Genomic DNA, 25,159 nt, shown 5'->3' on the forward strand with positions numbered 1-25,159 from the left:
ATAAGGTCATATATAAAGTGTCATTTTACACAAACAACCAGGTAATTCCAAAGAGCATACATTTTTGCAGCACCTAAGGTCTAACTGTACTGTAATATCAACTGAGTATTTATTATTTCTTTTGGTAATACTTTATAATGACTGGCCACAATAAGTATCCACAAAATCATTATCTAATGATAATGATTGTTAATAATTATGTGATTGATTTATACATATTACTAAATGTAACAATTTCATTTAAACTTTAATGTTATCATTTGCTATCATTTTGCTATGATTGTAATTTTAAACATTTACACTCTAAAAGGATTGGCGCAGTGTGCAGCTCATATGAAAACATTTTATAAACGCTGCAATGTGGTCTTATTACATTGTTAACATTTAACTATTTAGTCTATAGCTAGACTGGTAGGCTTGAAAAATAGACAAGTAGGCTTTAAAAAAATTCACATCCACACAAGATACTGAGAGTGCTTGGTTGAAATTTTATAAAAGCAAACATTAATACTTGGATAACATAGTGAGGAGAACATTTCTGTGCATCTGATTTTCATCTGTATGAATAGCTGGCAAAAATATCCTTTGTAAACTATTGCATTACAAAAGTGTTTAACCTTTTAAATTATAGTGGTTATTTAATGCCCATAAAACAAACTATTAGATAGTTGCTATTTATTAGGGCTTGTAATTATGAAGTATTATGCATATTATTATTTCCAGTACACCTGATACAGCTGAACAAGTAAGCATTCCAATCCACTCACTTTATACAGCAAATCAGAAAAAAATTAAATATATGTTGAATTTATGGGGGATACAAGGATAAAAATGAAAGTGAATTCCTATATACAGTATGTTTACTGTACATTTGAATCATTATGGATAAGACATTCCTCTGGAATATCTCATCTTAGGCAGATTCATACATATCTCACCGTAGCCAGCCTGTGCTACCCTCAGGTATAAGCATGTCATCTTCCAAACATATATTTATTCAAATGGACAAAGCTTATTTCCCAACTACATTAGTGATTCAAGTCTAAAATCAAATAACAACTATTAACAAAGGGAAAACAGGGTTTTAATGTGACTAGTGGATTAGAGATATGTCCTGGAGCTTGACAGTGAGAGGATTACCTGAACACACATGCTATCAGTAGGTTATAATACTGTGTGAACATCATCTTGTGAAGTGGATAAAAATGACATTAAGGGAGCTAAATGTTATAATTTTACATGTAACTAATGATCATAGATAACAAACATATGCACATACAAAGTCTAAAAAAAGAAACTGAACAAATATGAAATCATACTCACTAGACAATATATTGTCGGAAAAGTCTTTGATGCACCTAATGCCTAGCTCCTAAAGTAATTATAGTTTAATCTGTTGCACAAATACCAAATCAGAGTCACTAAACAATATATTGTCCTAAAGAACTTTGATGCACCTAATCTCCAAAAGAAATGATAGTTTAATCTGTTGTAAAACATCATCAGATTTTCTTGCCTTTTATGCAGTCTTAATACTGAGTATTGTGCATGTTTCAGGAAGATGTTAACACATTCCAGCTGAAAGATACAGCGCTTGATGTAACAATTCACTTAAAAGCTTTCTGCTGATATGATAAGTTTTTTCTGTAATTGCAAAGCACAACATAATTGTAATAGTATTCTCATTTCATAATATTCCATCATATCTGTGAGGAGATAATATCCTCCATCTCACTAATCATATGATAGAAAGGTCGCAGGAGGGAAAGCGGATAGGAGGGAAGAGATATAATAAGATAAGATTACGTTTGGAAGCACACAAGAATAGATAGAAAAAAAGAGGCTAATACTGTGCTGTAGTTGCTGTTGTGTACAAATTCAGGCAGCTTTCGGGGGGCCATCAAGATTCAGGGGGTAGCTATTATTCCACACATTAGCGCAGGCTAGCTAAAAGCTCTTATGCTTGAGAAGGGTCTTGGAGGTCTTCAGGAAAAAGGATGAGGTGGTGAAAGTGGGCAGTGTTTAAGGGACCATATTACGCATGCCTCTCAATGTGACAATGTGACATGGACTCATTTACAAGACAGAGAAAACATAGGTCTGAATGTGTGAGTATGATATTGTGATATGGAACTATTATGAAGAGCTAGTTTCATACCAAGTTCAGTCAGGTGGGGTCAAAGGAATACAGGTATAGGAGCAAACAGGAAAGAATGGTTCAAAATGATAAGTAAAAACCATGCAAGGTGTTTGAGACCATATATACCTAAAGCACTTTCCCAAAAAAATAACAATGGCAATGTAATTGTTTTTGCTACTAATGAACCAGATCTGTGTTATCTGTGTGCCAGATATCTGACCTGACCTAGATAATTTCAGTAAGGGTACTGAAAACATTCTTGAGAAACATAAACAACGAAAGCCAAATTAGGTTACAATGTAATACCAAACTGCTAAGCTAAGATATCCTTGGCTAACACTTGGCTACCATTTTTCCCTCTCTATGCAATATTTTCTCTTTCTTCTCTTTTAGTCTGCTTACCTGTTTTTGGTTTGTTTGTTTTTTGTTTTGTTTTTTTACATCCTTTGTAAAGCAACATTGTGTGAAATAAAGATGCTACATAAATAGAGTAACAAATACAATAAAGTAAATCAATAGGAAACAGAGAGAGTGAGAGAAAGTGTGTGAAAAGCATGTACGTTCATGTCATAGCTTTAAAAGGTATGAATTAAATAGATTGAAATAAATGACTTGTAAGTTGTACAAAAAGCATTAATTTTATGTAAATAAAACCCAAATTATGTGACCCACACGCCTTTAATTCTGTTTAAATGGGTGTGGAAAAAAAGGCCTGAATCCAACTGATTGTACTTCTTAAACTTTACTGTCTCTTTAATTCATTTCCTGTGTGTCCCTGTGACTGTTTTATTTTTATTTTTATTGCAGAGGTCTTAACACATAACTGCACACAGTTGTTAGTCCTGCTCGTGATAAGCTTTTTGAATGAATGAGCTGCTGAGAGTAAATTGCCTGTGCTGCCTCACACTCCCCTGTCGAGTCTGGCCGGTAGGTCAGGGTTTGAGGCGAGCTGGCAGAGACCAGAGGACTGGCCTGGCCGTATGCCTCAGTGCCTGCAGGGTCCCACCCAGACCCCTGCTGCCCCAGTGGCATCCAGCTTGAATAGAGACCTTCAGATGCCGGTGCATTGGACTGAAGCAGCATTTTAAGTGAACAATCCTATCTGCCTCCACTTCCTCCACTGACTTATACAGAGGGCTCAACCAGTTCAAGGAGGGAATCACCCATTTGGTTTTGTGTGCATGTGTGTTTTTATATATATATATATATATATATATATATATATATATATATATATATATATATATATATAATGTGTGTGTGTGTGTGTGTGTGTGTGCATGCACACTTGTGTGTGTGGATGCATTTATGTGTGTTATATGTGTCTTTATGTCCATGTTTTACTTGGAATGGAAAGAAAAAGAAACATACTGACTAAAAATGCCTCAGAAATAGAGATTCTTTGGCAAAGGTTTCTCTACAATTGTGTTGGTCCCAGCTTTGATGAAAGTGTCAGGTTCACATGTATCTGCAATTTTTCCTGAATAAAATGACAATCATTGGATCCATTTGGATATTTTAATTTGCAAAATGAAATATGGAATATGTCTACCAAAAAGGATCATTTGCATAAATATTGTCTGTCAATATTATCCCTTTGTCTATTTAGTATGAAAACATAGCGTGACATGTTAAGGTATACATTTATTTAAAAGCAACAAAAAAAGTTACTGCACAAAGGTGGGTAGCTACCTTTACTTAGTTACATTTACTTAAATAACGTTTTGAACAAATTGTACTTTTAAGAGTTGTTTTAAAAGAGGGTACTTTATACTTTTACTCGAGTACATTTGTGGAGTCAAAAATGTACTTTATTCCATTATATTCATTCCTCCTGTTACATTTTAAAATACTTTTTACATTTTGCACGTTTTGCCAGAACCTGTCAAGTGTGTAAGGGTTGGTGAAATCCCTAAATATGATCACTGTGTGAAATCCCTAATGATGATCACTGAGTGCTGCCGCTTTGCTTCAGTATATTACACAACTGGACAGTAGACCAACATAATGAACAGCGAACAGGCACAGGTATGGGACTCAAATTACATATAGCTTGTAATATATCCTTTTCTTTAAGGCTCACATTTCTGTGTGTGAAATTGTTGCCCTCTCCTAATGTGCATTATTAATATGAAAGAAAAGTCTGATATTGATGAAATTTTAAGAAAAAATGGTTAACTATCTACTTAGCTTAACTATAAGCTGCAGAAAAATAAATGCAGCAGCTAAACTGAATTTATGGCGTGCAGGACTGCATGACCCATGTTAAGATTATAAAGATTATAAAGGTTTCAAAGGTATAAAAATTAAGGATTGTTATTGATTTTATATACTGATATTTCTTTCGACCACATACAGTTGTTAGCTAGGCAACATAGGATATCTAACCTAGCTAGCTAACTAGCAGGTCTGACTGAACGGTTGCCTAAATTGCAATGTAAATATAATGAAATATAAAATGTCTAGTAAGTGACCTTGGGTAGAAGCCCAGAATATTCCCAGAAACTGTACTAATCACAAAATTATCACCAAATCCAATGTGACTTATATCTGATATGAAAGATATTGTGTAGCTGTAACATAACACATGAAGAAAGTAGGACAAAGACCCAGAGCAAAGAAAAAACAGCTAATAATAAAGTATTTAGTCTGCAACAAACACTCTATGCTGACATAACAGTAAAAGTATGTAAAAAGTATGACGGTCATCACTAGTCACAGTTACACTATGCTCATTTGAGCTGAACTTCATATGTATCGAAGGAAAATATATCATTATTATGTAAGTGCTAATTACTTATATAAGTACAGATGTACTGTACTTTAAGATACAATTACTGCAGTATCATCATTTGTATAATTAGAAAGAGAAATAGAAGGAGAAGCATTTGCAGGAAAAGAGACTTCACATTTTGTTTTACGGATTACTGACAAACCTGTGACTTTTATAAAATAGCTTATTTTTGTGGAATTTTTTAGAAACTGAAACTCCACTATCACCCTCACCTCTTTATATTTTGATGTGGCAGAGGAGTGTTTGTTGGAAAACATCTCCATTACGATCAGGATTATTGTTATGTTTGAGTGAACACTAAGAGTGGTGAGCAGAGCAAGGCAGAGGGCCAGACTAGGCTGGTCTCAGGACAGAGTGCTGGCTAGCATGATGATGCCTACTGGTGACGGTTAGATTCTCTTCTCCAGGCTGTATTTAATTCTGCTGTTGCATGTGTATGATACAAAAGAAAAAAAATAGGGATATTGTGTTTGTGATGGATAGATATCCTTTATTTGAGATTTATAGGATTTTGGTAATCAAAGATGAAAGTTGTATGGAAATAATTTTAATTTCTTTTTTACATATTAAATACTTAATCGACGGTCATCTCATCCACAATTCTGAAAAAGTAAACAAACATGATCTACATTTGTTGAGACTTTAGCAGGACAATCGTTACAAGATGATAATCATGCTTTAATCTTCAAGACAAATATCTTCGAGTGCATCATCAAATAGTTTTTTTTAAAACCACTCAAACCAGTTACCACTGAAACCTTTCACCATTCAAACTAGTAATCATTCAAACCAGTCACCATTCGAACCAGTTACCTTACAGTCATTCTTCTCCTCGGTAGCAGTCACAGTGAGGGACTTTGGATTTATTCATCTCCATGCGTTTATCAAGTTTTACTCTGAACAGGCAGGATTTGTTGTGGGTCATTTTTTATGGCTTGGCAAAAATGGAGACGATCTGTTTTGGCTACTCATTTACCATATTAAGTACCCCACCTGCCAATGATTACCCATAAACACTTATTTCTGTGGAGATGTACCTGGCAATTAGGGTTTAAAATGGCCCACGCTTGATTTACCTTAGTGGTGTCCATGAATGCCGATGCGTCCAGACAGCTTGACCTCTCTTGGTCCTTTCTGATTTGTTTATATGCTTGTTTGTTTGACTGTAACACACACACACACACACACACACACACACACAAACACACATGCACACATGCACACACACAAATGGATTGTATCCATTATAATTATATTGATTTGCTTGTAATTATACTGTGATACAGGTGTTTGCGAAAGTTTGGGAAAGGGATCTGCATGGACCTCTCATATTAAAAATATCACCAGAGATTTTCATATGTTCATTGCAGTGAAGATGGACTTCTTTACTTTACACTTCCATTATATTTACATAGACACACAGTGGGGTAATGAAACTGTCAGTGGTGAACTGATTAGTATGGTTGAGAGATATTTGAGAATATGATAATATATGTCAGAGAGAAGAAGAGAGGCGGGAGAAATGAGGTCTGTTTCAGCTATTGTTTTGGTCACGTGTTTGGTTACATGTTGTTCTGGTTATGTGTTGCTCTGTCCATTAACAGTGTTTGACCATATGACCTCCATCATCTGAGACTGATGCATTATCCATGAGCTCCAGCCTCTCCAAGGAACCAATCCTCTCCCTCAAACTGCTCCTTTTGGAGAAACCCCAACAACAGGTGGGCATCCTTTCAGCCACCACTCTCTCAAACCTTCTTTCTGTCTTGTGGTTCCTTATGATCGAAGACAATGCCTACTTGTAAGATTAGAATGTAAACAGACTAAAAAAGCTTGGATGTTTCTTCTTCTTACCATTATCTATATGAAGAGCATGCATCATATTATTCCTTACTGGCTTTGATGATCCTGTTTCTACTGCATTAAAACAATAGAACAGACACTACTCTTTGGGTAGACAGGAGGAAATTCTCTAATGCACGCTGCAAATTTATTCTATTGTTTTTAAAGTACCCAATTGGAAATTAAGGCATTGTACTGTCTTGCAAACATGATCATGCCAAAGGAAATCGAATGATTCAGATTGCACTCTTTTCTACTTTAGCATCAGAATGTGATGTTTACAGGCATTACTGAAACACTCATATTGACTGGAATTGAGATACCTACATGATTTTACTTTTCCTAGTAAATTCTATTAAAGGTTTCCCTTCATCTAAGGAACTGTACATGTTTTCACATCTAATCTATGCTGTCACAGGCATGTTTATATTCGCAATCCAAGTCATAAATGTGCATCCTTAATAAAGTCTTACAATATCCTCCCAGAGGGAAATGTGGCCATTACTGCTATAAATCACTGTTAGACATGAGCGGAGGGCACCGTACACCTTGTCTGGACACAAGTGTGAGATGTTACATAAACGACAACATCCTGTATATCATATGGCCTGTCAGTCCATATGGACCATGTAGAAAGGGTCTGGGAGGTAGAGGTCATTTCCCTAAGAATGTGTGTGTGTGTGTGTGTGTGTGTGTGTGTATGTGTGAGTGAGTGAGAAAGAGAGAGAGAGTTCATACAAGTGACAAGGTTGTGTGCTACCTCAACACATTTCAAAGCTAAACTATTTGCACTGAAAGTATACAACTATAGGTGTACTTCATCTGAGATGCATCATAGAGCTGACACCTGATTGGGTAAGTGTGTTGTTTTGACCACAAGTGGTAGAGAAAACCAGACAAAAAGGATGTTGAAATTAATTAGGTATGAATGGCATAATGGACTTGCCTAGTCTAGCAGCCACATGCTTTAATCTGATATAATAACAAGTATTTCCAATTGTTTAAACTAATTTATATACACATATTGTCATGTAATATACAAACATATAGCAAAATGTGCTAAACCAACATCACTGGATGGCTTGGCTCAGGAAATGCTTCTCACCTCAAAAGAAATTTCTATAGATATATGCACACATCTTTCCTATATGCACACATCTTATGAAGGACCTGTTTAAAATATTCTGCAAACATCTTGTACTACCGTGTCTACAACTTTAACCACAGTAAATTGCAGTTACTGCCTGAAATCTTCTTTACACACACCCACAAACACACTCACACACGCAAACGCATACGTACAGTATGTGTGTGTGTCTGTGTGTGAATATGCCATCCTCCTTAAATTAATATTGGATTAAACAATTCTGAACAAACCATAGTGTTCCCAATTGACTGAAAAATGTATGTTGATGCAAAGAGTCTTCATCAAAGCCAAAATGTCAATAAAGTAAATGGATTATTCCAAAAAGTGTTAATTACCCTTTAAAGGCCTATGAAACCTGCACAACACTTAATGTATGTGAACTACATGTACCAGATGTTCTTTTTGTTTCAGACAGCTGCCTTGTTTTGTGTGAGGTTGGATAGTTGGAGTGGTTTAAAGTATCTTTCACAACCATTAATCACGGCTAACTCATTAAAATGAACACTTGATTGCCCCCCCCCCCTTCTTGTTAAAGCACAGGAAAAATTTAAGAGGGTTTATTATCGAGGAGCAGAGTAGATGCTTTTGTAAAAGGTGTATAATAGTGGGAGGAAAAGCCATGCTTTTGTTCTCTCTCTCTCTTTCTTTCTTTCTTTCTTTCTTTCTTTCTTTTAAATATATATACAACAAATAATCATGTTAACATGCTGTCAGCAGAGGAACATCCATGACAATAACTGAAATTGATTAAAGGATATTTTTGTAATTTGTTTTGTAGGTTCAAGCACAGAAGTATGTGCTACATAACAAATTAATCTGGATATCATATGCTAGAAGAACTGTACATTCCTCTGCAAAGTATGTTGATGCACTTTTCAGGTGAAATAGATAAGTTGCTGACCAGTCTAATACTTTACTATACCTTTTTATATGTTACAATTTATTCTGACAAACTTCTTATAAAACTGCATTTCTTTCACAGGGGAGATTTTACATGAGCCCATCAAAGTTTGATACAATGTTTCATATAATCCAGTGTTTCATATTTTTTTCATAAACCATAATCAAAATTCTGATTTTCCTTCACTGTAGTAATGCAAAGAGTCACAATAAAATCCCACCAATCCCAGGGGTTAATAGAAATGAAAAGGAGTAGGATAACTAGTGACCACACATATTTTCTTTTCTGCATTTTAATTGGCTCATGAGCTTGCTGTGAGTGGGTGACTGAAAGGTAAAGTATGAAAGTGCACATACGTGTCTTATATTAACCTTTCACCCTACATAAGCCAGACAAACAGGCAGGCAGGCAGACACACACACACACACACACACACACACACACACACACACACACACACACACACACACACAGAGAGAGAGAGAGTGCAAGTCCATGTCTTTTTAGGAGAATTAAGGTCAAAGTTTAACATACTGTATATTAATTAAGTCTCAAGATTATCTCAAAATGCTGTATTTTGGGCAAAGAGCAACTAACTTGTTTAAAAATGTCAAAATTTTCAACACAAATCCTATTTATATAACATGCAACTTGACTTGATGCACAGCCATCCTCAAGATAAATGTAAAACAAATAAATCCTTAAAACTGTGATAAACTACAGGTCTACTATCCCATCGCTCATCGTAGTTAATATGCAACAATGCGTTATAGGCTTGTGAAGTTTAAACATAGACAAGTTAAAAAAAAGAAGAAGCTAATAATAGCTTCTTTGCTGTCATAGTGCTTTGTGTGTGTTTTTTGTTTGCAGCTGCATATTCCTTTAGAGCTAACCATGCCAATCTTCTGTCTGGCTTCAACTAGGGTGAGTATAGGGGCGATCCCAGACTTCTTACAGGCGTGTGTTACAATGAGCAACTATTTTTTGTCTTTTTACCATTGACCCTGTGATTTCTTGTATGATTGCCTAACTGGCATGTTTCAACATTAAACTACTTTACATAGTGCTATTCATCTCATAATCCACCCCCTCGCCTCCTCCTTTTAAAAACTCTTACTTAAGTTACTTAAGTCTCATAACATGCCAATACTGAGATACTGAAATGATATGGAACTTTATGACAACTCACTTTGCAGCTCAGCAATTGTTTGGTATGTCAGGGTGAATCCGAACTAAGCAGAGATCAGATATGATACTGGGTTCCTGGGGAGGGGTTTAAATACACAGTAGCTCTAACAGAGTGTTTTAAATGGGGGTTGAAAAGAGATGTATAGTATGAGAAAAATTATGTTTTTGGAATATTGAAACATGTAAATCTTTTCTAGTAGATTCTAAAAATAAAAGTATGAGCACTGAAAATGAGCATATGTTTCCTTTTAAAAAATGTGTATAACACTAAACCTGTATAACCTTTTTTTTAATTAAAGAGAGATTAGATTATTATAACTAAAATTCCTTTTGTTTAAAAAATGCCATGAGACTGTAATGACAGTATTATGACAGTAATGACAGTATTGTGTATTTTTTTACAAAAACTTGAGTTTTTCTTTTTTTTTAATGTTTTTATTATATATTTATGCAACAGATGTCACAAAGCAGCTTTACAAATGTCCAAGTCCAAGCCCCCAGTAAGCAAGCCAAGGGTGACAGTGGCAAGGAAAAATTCCCTAGACCATGGTGAAGAAACCTTGAGAGGAACCAAGACTCAAGAGGGGGGAGGGATCCTCCTCTAGATGACAACAATCACCACAATGATAACAATTTTAAGAGAAAAATCAATCAAATCATAAAAACATGAAAAAATAAGCAATTAATGTGTAATCGAATTTTTTAGAGGTCCTAGTCTTGTCCCCATCCTGCAAGAGAATGTCCATTAAAGACAACAGAGTAGTTGGCTGGGGTGGAGGTGTGGTGGGCTACAGCAGGGGACATCAGGGGGTGGGGGGAGTTGTCATGGCAGCTGAGACGGGTTGGGGCTCAACATCATGATATCAGGGGTAGGTGTACCTCCTCAGAAGGAGAGACTAAATTATTAGGCATGTCCAGGTACAAGGGTGTACAAACTAGAGAACTATAATGTACAAAGATGGACTCCGGGAGATCTAGCTATGGCAGCACAGCTAAAAGAATAGAGCCAGAAGGAAACACAGGCATGAGGGCACTGTGGATCATCAGCACTCCACCGCTCTCAGTCAACAAACTTGAGTGACATAAGTTACAGCATCATAACATCCCAGTTTACCATAACTCCCAATGCCCATGGACCCCCAGATCTACACCTTTACCTAAGATGGGAAGTAGTTAATAAAATGCTTGACTGAACAGATAGATTTTCAGCCTAGCTTTAAATATGGAGACTGTGTCTCCTTTTGATCTAAGCAGATATGGTGGATCATAATGCACTAAGAGTTCTCTAAGGTACTGTGGAGCAAGACCATTCAGTACTTTGTAGGTTATTAGAAGTACTTTATAATCAATATGAAATTTTACTGGGAGCCAGTGTAAAGTAGCTAAATAGGAGTGATGTGATCAAAATTTCTAGTTCTAGTAAGAACTCTAGCTGCTGCATTTTGAACTAGATGGAGCTTGTTTAGGCACTTAATGGTACAGCCAGACAGTAAGGTATTATAGTAGTCCAATCTTGAAGTAATAAATACATGGACTAGCTTTTCTGCATCATTTGAGTAGAGCATGTTCCTAATCTTTGAAATGTTCCTAAGGTAGAGAAAGGCGGTCCTCATGTTTACATGAGCTTCAAATGAGACACTGGGATCCATAATATCTTCAAGATCTCTAATATGTGATTGGGAGCCCATTCAGGTTCATTGAGTAATTAGAGAGTGAGGACCTAGCTGTCTCTGGGCCTAATAGTGTAATGTATGCTGGCCCGAGTGCCGATGGGACGCACAGACTCCCTCGATAAGGTGAAACATTTATTAGCAAAAGACAAACAACACTGGTGGCACTCCTACACAATATTAACAAAAGACATGACTTCCATAATTAACACAACACACTATACAATAGCACTTAACAAGGACTACATACATGTTTAATATAACAGCAGACTAACAATGACCAACACCATACATACACTAGCAGAGATTTAAATAGACATGACATTGAACCCCGAGCAAGTGCGCGTAATCACAAAAGGCGTGGCCACAAACAAGGTGAACCCCCTGCACGCGGCAGGCCATACCATGTGACTCGTGGGAGGGAGCGTCCCTTGACAAATAGAAGCACCTTTGTTTTGTCAGGAATAAGTGATAGGAAGTTCATCAACAACCAGTGTCTGATGTCCTTTGTGCATTCCTCAATAATATTAAGATGATATATGTCCTGTGGTTTGGCCAAGACATATAGCTGAGTATCAGTGCTGGCTCTATACTATGATGAGGCCTAAACACTGACTGAAAGACTTCATGTATCTGGTTTTGATTCAGATATGATCTTTTCTGCTGAGATACAGCTTTTTGTAGGATCTTTGAAATAAATGGAAGGATTGAGATCAGCCTGTAGTTTGACATCTGACGTGTTGTGGTTAGATTTTTTGATAAGGGGTCTGATTACTGCTAATTTGAAGTATTTAAGAACATGGCCAAGGTTCAAGGAGGAGTTTATTAAATTTATTAAAGGTTTAATTACATCAGGTAGGATTTCCTTAAGAATGTGTGTGAGCAGTGAATCTAATAAGCACGTGGAGGATTTTGAGCACAAGTTCTGGCTCTTGGATAGGTGTAAAGGGTTCTAGAGTCATTTTCTAGAGTAACTGCCTGATGTCATGTTAATATTCAATGTGCTTCATTTTCTCATTAAAGAAATTCATGAACTCATTACTACTGTGTGATGTTGTAATCTGAGCATTGGTGTCAGTTTTATTCCTAGATTGATGTGCAATTGTACTAAAAAGAAATCTAGGATTATTTTTGTTATTTTCTATTTTTCTATTTTTATGAGTTCTTATGCCATATGCCATATGTTTATTTTCTCTAGCCCTCAAGTAAAGTGAGTTGACAGGGATGAACATTTTATACTATGACAATTAAAAGCAAAATACATAGCATGCAATAAATGATACATGAAAACAGAGTTTAATATTCTCAAAGTGGAAAAGAACCTCTACAAACATGCCAATGATGAAGTGTGTAGTGCTTAAAAAGGATGTCTTGCTGCTGTGTGGAAATTTTACAATTGCGGCACTACATGACTTTTACACTATATCTGGAGAATTAAAAACTTGGAATTAGAAAAAAACAAAAATATATTACTCTGAAGCACTCGATAACAAAAGTTATCAACTGGTTTAGGTTTCATAACCACAAAGCCTAGGGACGTGCAGCTTAGTAACTAATGCTAACAAAAAGGAATCATGGAACGCTTTTGAAGTCCTCACTTTTGATCAATTTTACCATCAGTCTTACTTGTCAAGCTCTGCCATATCCCTAGCATGTCACCCTGACATACCAATCGTTGAGTTGCAAAGTCAATTCTCATAATGTCATATAATTTCACCCCACAAAAATGTCATGACAAATCCTAAGGTCACCAAAATTCTGTCACTTGACATAGTTGTTATGATAACTTGACATTAACATAATGAATGAGCATATTTACGTATAAGTCAATTATTAAGAAGGTTTTATAGAGGTATCGTGTAGCTTTCTAAATAGTGCTTTTTCTTTGTTATAGTTTTCTTATTAGATATATAGGCTCAGATCCTTGTAAAACTTTCTTTCTATGTTTATTAAAATTATTGCTAATGGTTACTAAACAGTATTTCAATGGTGCTCTCTCTCTCTCTCTCTCTCTCTCTCTCTCTCTCTCTCTCTATATATATATATATATATATATATATATATATATATATATATATATATATATATATATATATATATATATATATATATATATATGCAAACATTTTAAATATTGCTCGAAAAGAACCACTTTGGAAATGTATTTCAAGGCCATCTGTACGAAATAACTTGCTGCTTGGCCTGTTGAACAGAACTGAAAAGCCTTTTTTCTTTCTAAATCTTCTGCCTTGGCCACACATCAGGGGTCAAAACTTCAGTATCCTTCTGTATGTCTCCTCTTACCCTGGGGCATATGTTAGGAGAACATTAGCAGCTGCTTCTTGGGTAGGAATCTGGAATGGCCTTCTATGCCAAGAGCCCTCATATCCAGTTCAGACAGTGGAGGATGAGGTCCAGTATGGCCTCTTAATTGGAGGCTGCTCATTATACAAATATCTTTTTGGTGCAAAATGAAAAACAGTGTTGAAGAAAAAAAGATATTCATATAATATTAAAATATTCATAATGTAAAAAAGTAAAAACTCATAAAAAGTGGTTACAGAAGACATGAATATTACTTTTCTTTTAAATTACAACATATTTTGTTCTCACTGATCAATTGCTTACACACAGTAAGTATAATAATTAATGGTTTGAATATTGCAAGAGAACATTTTGTATTACAGCATGCGTTAACACATATTAACACCTTCAAACCATACACAAAATGCTAATAGTAATACCAACAAACATTGACCTCTGATTTGACCTTGACTTGGCAGCAGCCATTCTCATTAGACTATCGATGAACCCTGACCTAAGGAAATGTTCTTTGGTGCCAAATTTGCCTTTCTTCAGTGGTTTGGTGAACATGGAAAAAACACTTGAAAAACATATAAAAATGGATTTTTAAACCAGGGAAATAAGCAGGGAAATTCTACTAAAGAGATTATATCTCTAAAAAGAGCAAAGAAACAAACATAAATAGGAACATATTTGTGTTCTGTTGATTAACGCTTGCCTTGAGGTAGAAGAGCCCATGTATCCTTACAAAAAAAGACCAGAAAATGGCTGAAGAGTGATTACGCAGAGGAAGGCCTTGGGAAGGCTATGGCAAACTGCCTTTATATAAACGGCAGAAAAAACCTTGCATGTCATTGGTACAAAGATCTTAACAAAGACATGCTGTTATGGACAGGCTTTGAGCTCAGATAGAAAAAAAAAAATCACATGAAAGAAAATGCTGAATCTATAATTAATTAGGTAGAACTTAATTATTATGCATGTTTTAGAGAAATAAAAAATCCATTAGAGGCCCAAAACAGTTTGAGCTGCTTTTAAAAGTCTTATTACAAAGACACAGAAAGGGGGCACTTGTGCTTTCGCTCTTAATTTGGCTAAGTCCTGTTAAGGGTTTGCTTCTTCTGCCCAGTACTTTGCAGTCATTGTTCAGGCCTCTGAGCCTTAATGCACACATATGAATCCTATCTGAAAACATTATCTAATTATCATAAAATGGCCTTAGATTAGGAAGGTCATTTTTCCACCATTTCAAGCATAAACATTTCATGTGTACCTTGCAACAAAGATGGAAGGAAAAATAATAATAGAATGAATCTTACCAAGGCCACAGGGGAAAGTTGATGTTTTATTCTAAAATCTATTTTGATTTTAATAAGCTACAAAAGATAAGTCTAACCATATTTTTAAAAGGTTTTCTTGACAAGAATTCTTGTCAAGAATGCAATGAACATTTTCAAGAAGTCACAAACATTTTTAATTGTTGTAGATTTGTTACATTCAGATATTTTAACTGTATTTATTTGGTCACTTTATTTCTGTTTTTTAAATTAATTATTAATTTTTATGAGTAATGTCACACAAATACTGTATAACAATAACACTGTGTGTAATTTCCAATGTAAAACAAAACATAATAGGAACAAAGACCCAGATCACTCCCTGCCTCCACTCCTGACAAACACATGCATACGGATATTCACAAATGACTACGCTATACTTAAATATGCTACATCTAAATAAAGTAAACTTACATCTATGTCCTATCCATGTCATTTTTCACACGTTTGCCAGGTTACTCTTTTAAAGCATGAATCATGAAAGTGAAACTAAGTGGGAGGAAAACTGATCTAAACTGATTTACAAAATCCAGGACAAGACTCAAGTCTTCTCTGGCTGTCTTTATCATTCCCTCTAATAGTGAAGCACAGCATGAGATCATGGTGAGGAAGCAGGACTAGTGAGACCCAGGTGCATTTAGTTTATGTGGTCTCACTGTCATCGCCCATGAGCACACAGAACAAAAGTGCCAGAACTGGCAGGTCATTAGGTCTCTGTTGTGTGTGAGTGTTTGTGTGTGCACTTGCGTGTGCACACATGCAGGCGTGGTTATGTTCGTGTGTTTGTGTGTTGTTATGTTTGTGTGTGTGTGTGTGTGTGTGTGTGTGTGTGTGTGTGTGTGTGTGTGTGTGTGTGTTTTGTTGTGTTCATGTTTATGTATGTTTCTTAGCCAGACCAAGAAGATATGTCATGGGATATGTCATCCCCTAATACAAATTGACATAGAGAAAGAAGAAAAACAGGCTCTCTAACACAAAATGATAAAAACAAAGTCCAACAGTTACCAGTACATTTATTAACAAAAAGAATTATTAACAATAAGAATAACCATAATTTTTAACATACTAAACTATTTTAGATCAGGAACCTGCAATATAACAGAAAATGTTAGGCAGTTTTTTGGGAAAAGATGAAAATATGATATATCTCTGATGTTATTTTTTTTAATGTGAAAAAGACCATCACTACCTTCTGATTGAAGGTTCCCAGCTAAATTTAAGCTAGATTTAAGGTAGTAAAGCTTCAGTTGGAGCCATGGCACTATGCATAATGTATTTGTAGAACCACAAATTATTGCATTATCTTTGATAAATAATTTATACTTTTTTTGGTCATTTTCAGTCATTTTCATGTCATGTCAATTTCTGGTCATTTTCATGTCTACTTTTGCACATTAAAGATACAAACAGCTGGGAATGTGCTGTTTGCAAAGATTCCACCACTCTGCTCAGGCCAATTGCTTCCATGGAATCATACAGTGCATTTTCAAGAGTCAATCAGTATATGTCTGTTACATTAAACATGTCCTACTACTGTTTGTTATTGCATTAAACATATTTTTGGTTGAAAGTACTGAGAATTTTTACTGTGTGATTGCTCACATATTTTATATATATATATATATATATATATATATATATATATATATATATATATATATATATATATATATATATATATATATATATATTTATTTATTTATTTATTTATTTTATTTATTTATTTATTTTTTATTTTATTGGGATTACATTTACAGTTCATTGGATTTGGTTGGTGTAGTAAAGCCTGTGGTGTAAAATGTCTTTCTATGTTTTATTGCTTGCACTCTTATGCAGGCTCTATCCAGCTTCCCAGTCCTCTTGTTACATCCCTCTTTCCAACCTAACACAATAAAACCAAAAATCAGCTGTTTATTTGGAAGATCCAAGACACAGAAAAAAATATGAAACATCTTTAGAAACACAGGTCTGATTGTAGCTACTCCAATTGAGAACAAGTCCACTTATCACATTTATGAACATACACAGATTTAAAGACACTAAACTTAAGAACATACTTGTATTAATTGGTCATTTAGAGACACTAAACATAAACAAAATACTTGTGTTCATTGACCAATTAGAGACACTATACATAAGAACATGCTTGCTGTGTTCATTATTCATTTAAATACACTATATGTAAGAATATACTTGCTGTGTTCATTGTTATTTCCATGAGCATGATTGTGCTATGGTCAAAGGAAATAAAGAAATACACATACAGTATGGCCACACAATGCCCAAAATAAAAGCATTCTTCTACCCATACAGAACTTATTGTATATGCTATGTAGATAGAGGAAGGCACACTTTCTTTCTTTTGCCTACATGTAATATGTAATATAACGTTTATGTGACATTATCACAGAATGATTTACTACATAAACATTCTAGTAAATATGATTTTAAATGGTCAGGAATAAAAACATAATGTGCTGCATCACATAGTATCATTTCTGTTTTGATGAGTGACTGTTTTTAGTACTGTAAAAAAAGATATGTGATCAACATACAGTACATGTATAGTTTTCTATATACATTTTCAAAATTGTAGTGAAAGACCTTTGTCCGAAACATCCTGTTTCACTGGTAACCTTGCGTACTTCACTGCAATCTTGAATATCTCTAATTCACTTACTACAGTACAAGCAAAGTGATTTTATATGTAGATGTATGTACTGTATATCAGGGTCTGCCTAATTAACTTTAATAACCTTGAATGAATACCCTCAAAGTCAAAGTAGAGGATAGAAGAAATCCTGTAAATATGATTCTGGACTAGAGGCTACACCCACGTAATCTCAAATGACCATCACAGGCTCAGTTGTGATAGACAAATTGACCTTGTGATAGACAAATTTAGATAAAGGTATGGTTTTATATATATATATATATATATATATATATATATATATATATATATATATATATATAAAGTTTGTGCAATTGTACTTTTCCTAACACTGTTTACTTGCTACTGTGTAGCATTTATCTATTTCGCCAGGTGTGGTGCATTGTGCTTTTTATAATACAGCTTGCCTGAAAAGAGATATTTAGTACATAGTAGAATTTTACCTTTTAAACTAATCACGTTGGGTTTGGTCTAATTCCATGATCTTTTTTGCAGATAGATTTCCCCTAAAGCAGGTTTGCAATGACCCAAAGCAGCATCAGATCACTTTCACAGAATGAGGTATATTAGCTTCACCAGACAAACATAATTAAATGATCATTGAACAATGCTATGCGTACTTGTACACACACACACATGCACACACACACACATGCACATGCACATACATGCACATGCACATACATGCACCAACTCACAAATATTAATGCAGGGGCGGTGCTCAAGTCAAAGCTCTTAACTAGGGTTGGCCAACAAAAAGTAAGCTGTGCGTGATGCACTTTTTGATAGACACTGTGTTCTTGTCAGGTCTTTTGATGTCGAGGGATTGATCTGGCGAGAGTTGGGGGCCTCTTTGTTTCCCCTCGTGTCCCTGTGAGCTGTCTGATCCCACCATGCAGAGCGACACCGAATCTCTCGGGTCGCCATCATCTGGGCAGGCTGGGTGACTCGTGAGAGAGAGTCTCACTGGATCTCTCCCACATGAGCCAGCTCTCCAGATGGCCTCAAAGAGCCACGTGAGAAGTGCAGCCAACATTTCAGACCAGCACAGAAAAGGAGGCAAATGCACTCTAAATATTTTATAGATAATCTACATTTCACCCACATTGAAGGAATGACAGATACTGCTTACTACTGAGGGAATTAAAAGAGCAATTTTGATGAAAGATTAATAATATCTTTTGCGCTGATTATGAATACTAGAGCTGTTTACTTGGTCCTGATGAATGGTGAGAGTTATAGAGGGCAGGGAGATAACAGAAGTATATTGCCTGATTGTTCTGCTGTGCCTTTGAAATGAAATGGAAAAGATCAAACAGTTTGCACAGTTTGATTTGATGCCTTTTGTAGGCATTGGCGAAGGATTCTCTGAAATGAGAATCTGGACCCTTCATTCAAAAGTGCACTGAAGAGGAAAGATTAGTAAGAAAAAAATCATGTAAACTGGCTTTCTGTATGAACAGTAGTAATGATGCTAGTCTGTCTGTCTCTCTCTCTCTCTCTCTCTCTCTCTCTCTCTCTCTCTCTCTCTCTCTCTCTCTCTCTCTCTCTGTGTTTGTGTGTATGTAAGTAATTAAGTAAAAGTTTATCCAGGTCACATGACACTGTGACACTCTCCCAAACTTCAGCTATCCTAACAAAAAAGAGCCAGTTGTTTCAATCACCTGTCATAAATGTCCTTTTTTTAATGATGAATATTTTGTGTACATCAACAACATTGTGGATGCTTGAAGTAATTGGTGCTTAATTTGTACACAAACTGCACATGCAGTTTCCATCACAGCCTGTGTCTTTAGAAATCATTAATCTCTAATTAGGGCCAGTTGGGACCAGCAGTTAGAAGGTTAAAGAGGTTCTGACAGCCCTAATCATTGCTCAGGAAGCTGAAAATATATGCAAAGTCTCAGCAGATGGGGTGAGATCAGCGTCTGCCAAGTGATAACTGTTATTCCTTTGCACCTCCAAAGCTGTCATACTAATGGGCACATTCTGAATTTATTAATGCTCTAGTTACAACGTCTGCATAGTCTCTAATGGTATGTCAGCCGGACTGTGTAAACCAAATGATTAGCTTGTATTATGTGGTAATGATAGGAATGTTCATCTTGATTACGCTCCCTTTATGCAAATTATGGCAAGAATGACTAAGGAGACCCTTAAAAGCTTTCATGATACCTTCCTATTGCCTTGTGACATATGAAGTGTGTTCATTGCTATTTACATCTCTGGCTTTTGGTGAACTGAGAGAACAGAAACTTTATGATATACTACAACGCTTCAGACTGACAGCCGAACAAATTGGTGTAAGCACCTTCGCTGAGTTATTTTTTTCTGGTCTATAAATATAATTAGATGTAAGAGTTATTAGATCTAAATATTATATTATTTATATTATAAGATGTAAAGATCGAAGGGATATAAACAAATCATAGAAAAATTAAGGAAAATTAAGTGAAGAATACCAAAATTTCTGAATACCAGAGCAATTTCTTTCATGGATAATTTCGCAATGCAAACGTTTAATCTGTTTAGAACTGGTAAGTAACAGCAGATTAAAAGTATACTGTTAAATGCTTCTGTGAAATGATGATGTATATTTTAAATCATTAATTAAAAATATTGATCAGAAAAACTGTTAAGACTTACTGCCATATAAGTCTGCAGACTACTACATTTATAGTCAGCGCAAGCAGGTACACTTTTATGAGAAAAGATTATACCAAAATATTCCCACACTCAATATTGTGCAAAATAAAATAATTACCAACTGAAAAAAAATAAGTATGGTAAATACTGAGTGAAAAAAAAGAAATATCTAAATTGAAACCTGGATGTAATGAATGAAAATCAGGTTAACGTGATTACACTATTTAGCATTTTTGAAATGTGTTCTGTTTCATTTGTAGGGTGTTAGTTTCAGACTGTGTTCAGAGTATGTTTAGTTTCAGAATGTAGGGTGTTAAAATCTGGTGTCAAGAAACTTAAATAGACTTATTATTTATTAATTACACATAGAACCCAAGTTAAAAATTATGTAAATAAAATAAAAAGTACAAACAATGAACAGAGATATCAAAGAGATAAAAAAAAAATAATAATTCAGGGGAAAAGTACAAATGTGCAAAAAGTATAAAAAGAGGAGCTATAATGGTGCTAGTTTCCACTGCTATACTGATGATTCCCTAATTTACACACCTTTGTATTTGGACATGCCTAATAATCTATTCTCTTTTTCAGACGAGGTACAGCTACTCCTGTTGCTAAGTCTCAAACTGTTTCAGCTGCTGTGGTTCCTCCCACCGCCCCCTGATACCCCCTGCTGTAGCCCACCCCGCTCCAACTACCACAGCCAACTACTTCTCCATTGCCCTGGACAGAAGTTCTCGTGCAAGATGGGTATTGGACACATGTACACTCATCGAACCCATACTAGGACTAGACATTACAGGCAGTATATATATATATAAACTGTCTCTAACTTTCTGTGTTACTTTACTCTGGATTGCTGGGTTTTTGTTCTACTAAACTTGCTTGATTCTTGTTTGTTGGGTGGTTATGCTAAACTTACTTGGCTCTTGTTTGCTTGATGGTTCTACTCAAGTTACGTGCCTCTTATTTGCTGGGTGGTTCTGCTAAACTTACTTGGCTCTTGTTTGCTGGGTGGTTCTATTAAAGTTACTTGACTCTTCTTTGCTGGGTGGTTCTGCTAAACTTACTTGGCTCTTGTTTGCTGGGTTTTTCTGCTAAACTTACTTGGCTCTTGTTTGCTGGGTGGTTCTATTAAACTTACTTGGCTCTTGTTTGCTGGGTGGTTCTATTAAAGTTACTTGACTCTTCTTTGCTGGGTGGTTCTGCTAAACTTACTTGGCTCTTGTTTGCTGGGTGGTTCTATTAAACTTACTTGGCTCTTGTTTGCTGGGTGGTTCTACTAAATTTACTTGACTCTTCTTTGCTGGGTGGTTCTGCTAAACTTACTTGGCTCTTCACTGGATTTTTGTGCATGTCTGTTAAATGGTAGCTTCAGCCCAAAGAAATGTTCACTTCTAAGAACTGAATTAAATGTTTATGCCAAAAGGGCACTGCTATCAATTTGGCCCTATGACCCTTTTAAATAAGAGGGGACAGCAGTGAACAATGTAGCCATTTTCTTTGTTTTATGAAATGTGTCATTTTTAGTTAGGAAAAATTCACATTTATTATGAAAATCTAAAATTTAAACAGGGCATATTAAAAATGTTGGCACTGAGAAGTGGAAGCATACAAATACTATTAAAAGTAAACATAAGACTTTTATAAACATTTGCAGAGATGAAGGGACTTCACTTGTAAGTAGAAGAATTCCAAGTAATACCTGCCACATCAAAATAGAAAATGGAATTTTGCAGAATTATAGCCTTTCTTTTCATATTATCATTTTAGCCTATTTTGATGACTTACTTTGAGATCTCCAGTCACTAATTATCATTGCTTTCCTCAAACAAAGATCTGAGCAAATCTGACTTATTTAAAAAAAGCAGCAGATGCTGTTAAACCAAATGAGGTATTTTATTTTATTTTATTTCTCTTTTTTACTTTTACTTTTACTTTTACCATTTACTATTTTGCAACACTGTTCAGAGCCCCTTAAGGCAAGGGTAAATGAAGGTTAGCACTGGCCGATGGCTGAACTAACGATGAGTGGGTGTGTGAGCGAGAGTGAAACTTTAATGTCCAGTTCAGGTTTCTCCTCTTCATTACTTTATTCATCAAAACATTGTGTTCCTATACCCTTCTTTTCAACAACTGAAATTATAGTTCCTGGAAGAAGGCCAATGTTTGTTTTTTACTGTTTCTTTATATTTAGTGCATCTAGTTTAAAGCAAACACGAGTTACGTACTTAAAGTTTGTTTTATAAATGAAAGTCAGCAAACTAAGGTAGTCATCTCACATGAATAAAAACAATGTAATTTTTAAAAACTGCACAGTCACCCGGACAATGTCACTATTTCTTCACACACTGCTTTTATCACAACTACACACAAGTATCTTGAACAGTGTCTTTGTCACGGACTGCTGCTCTCCTCACTAGTCACGCGGTTCGGCCAGCCACGTGCAGTGGGAGTTAATTGTTATTGTCTTATTTGTAACCACACCCTCCTTGTTAGCACACACCTGCACATGGTTTAGTGTTTGTCTGTATGTATTTAAACCCCTGTTGGTGTCTGCAGTATTGTCGGTCATTGTTCATGTTTGCCCTTGTTCTTGTTGCTGTTGTTAATGTTCATGCTAGTTAGATGTATATTCATGTTCACCGTTTATGTTATGTGTGTGCCATCGTTGTATTTGTTGTTTGTTAATAAACGTCTGTTTACGTCGAAGGAGTCTGTGCGTCCTGCACCTCGCCCTGAAGCACTCGGGCCATTACAGAATGACCGACCACCACAGGACGCCAGCTCCTTTGACAGTAAACAGACTTCCTATGGGGACGTGCTTAGGTACATCCCAAGCTGCTGCCTGGGTTCCCGGATGGTGGAGAGAGGACCCTGAACATAGTTTATGGTCACATCAGAGGAAGAGGAGGGAGATTCCCCCTGGAATTTCTTGGTGGGGCCTGTGGCTACTGAGCCGGGACCACTGAGAGCCGAGGGGCTACACGGGGACCGTCTGGTGGAGCCAGCTAGGTCCCTGGCTAGCATGGATATAGCCTGTGTTCTCCCTCTCCCTCAGACAGACCAGGAAAACTGGAAGGGTCCACAAAAAGCCCAGGGGGTGGTATGCCTCTGGGGCGCTTCTAGGTTGACTGAAAATAGGAGGACCATTGAGGGGAGTAGCGCATTCGGAGCACATGTAGCACATGTTAGCTTGTTGTGTGCGCCCCTCGGTGCAGGTATGTACTATATGTTGCATGTTTAGGCTGGGTCTCTCTGAGAAAGTGGTTGCCACTGAACGACGTAGCAGTGCCTCTGTACCTGCCGCTGAACAACTTGGCCATGCCTTTGGTCATGCTACTAAACATCGTAGCCGAACCTTCGGAGCAGAAGGACCCGCCAAGGGGCATGACCGGACTGCCCTAAGAGAGGCATGGACTCTGCCTTTCTCCCTCATACTGGGAGGTCTCCCTTGTTGGTGGTTCCTAGCTCGCCTTGTGTTGTGTGGGCACCAGGCTTTGCCATTTGATGTATGTGTTTGTGTGTATCTATACATGGCAGCCTGTGGTACATATTCCCTGGATGGACGCATCGGGAGTCGCGCCCCTTGGGAGGGGTTAGTGTCATGGACTGCTCCTCTCCCCACTGGTCATGTGGTTCGGCCCACCACGTGCAGTGGGAGTAAATTGTTATTGTCTTATTGGTAACCACACCCTCCTTGTTAGCACACACCTGCACATGGTTTAGTGTTTGTCTGTATGTATTTAAACCCCTGTTGGTGTCTGCAGTATTGTCGGTCATTGTTCATGTTTGCCCTTGTTCTTGTTGCTGTTGTTAATGTTCACGCTAGTTAGATGTATATTCATGTTCACCGTTTATGTTATGTGTGTGCCATCGTTGTATTCATTGTTTATTAATAAACGTCTGTTTACGTCGAAGGAGTCTGTGCGTCCTGCACCTCGCCCTGCAGCACTTGTGCCGTTACAGTCTTCGAATCTGAGTAACCTCACAGGTAAAGAAAACTTGCAGGTGTAGCTACTGTGATCATTCCTAAAACCAACATCAGTAGATTTGTACATGCAGGGTCTCCATGTATCATCAGTAGGTTTGTACGTGTTGGGTCTCTGTATGTGCCATTTTGTATTATCAGTAAGTTCATGCATGCAAGGTCTCCACGTGTGCCATTGTGTATTATCAGTAGGTTCATATATGCAGGGTCTCCACATGTATGACTTTGTATGTCACCAGTAGGTTTGTACGTCTCTGTGTGTGCTAACTCAACTTGAATACACTAAAGTTCACTTAAGTCAAACCTTTTAGTTTTGGCAAAAATATTCCTTACCCAAATGTTTATTTTGCATCTTAGTTAAACAAGGTAATTTAAGTTGCAAGTTGCAAAACTGAATTAAGCCATGTAAGATACCTAACAAATGTGAGAACCTAACACATGAACTGAGAGCTAAGTTAGAGCAAAATGTACTGGCATGTTCACAAGTGCAACCTTAAGTCGGGGTCAAGAAAAACTAGTCTATTG

At 36.3% G+C, this 25,159-nt stretch overlaps 1 long non-coding RNA gene across 2 annotated transcripts in view; it reads left to right on the plus strand.

The window, feature by feature from the left end:
* Positions 1 to 23,138, plus strand: part of LOC113583670 — a 28,978-nt gene extending 5,840 nt beyond the window's left edge. The window contains exons 2-4 of one of the 2 annotated variants that reach the window (XR_003411324.1): positions 6,539 to 6,655; positions 9,695 to 9,748; positions 10,470 to 10,499. This is a non-coding gene — a long non-coding RNA (uncharacterized LOC113583670). Of the gene's footprint in view, positions 1 to 6,538; positions 6,656 to 9,694; positions 9,749 to 10,469; positions 10,500 to 21,234 lie in introns of those variants that run through there. The other variant, XR_003411325.2, reaches the window with a different exon arrangement.
* The last annotated feature ends 2,021 nt before the right edge of the window (positions 23,139 to 25,159 follow it).

The sequence above is a fragment of the Electrophorus electricus genome, chromosome 13 (genome assembly GCF_013358815.1).
Source record: "Electrophorus electricus isolate fEleEle1 chromosome 13, fEleEle1.pri, whole genome shotgun sequence".
Lineage (NCBI taxonomy): Eukaryota > Metazoa > Chordata > Actinopteri > Gymnotiformes > Gymnotidae > Electrophorus > Electrophorus electricus.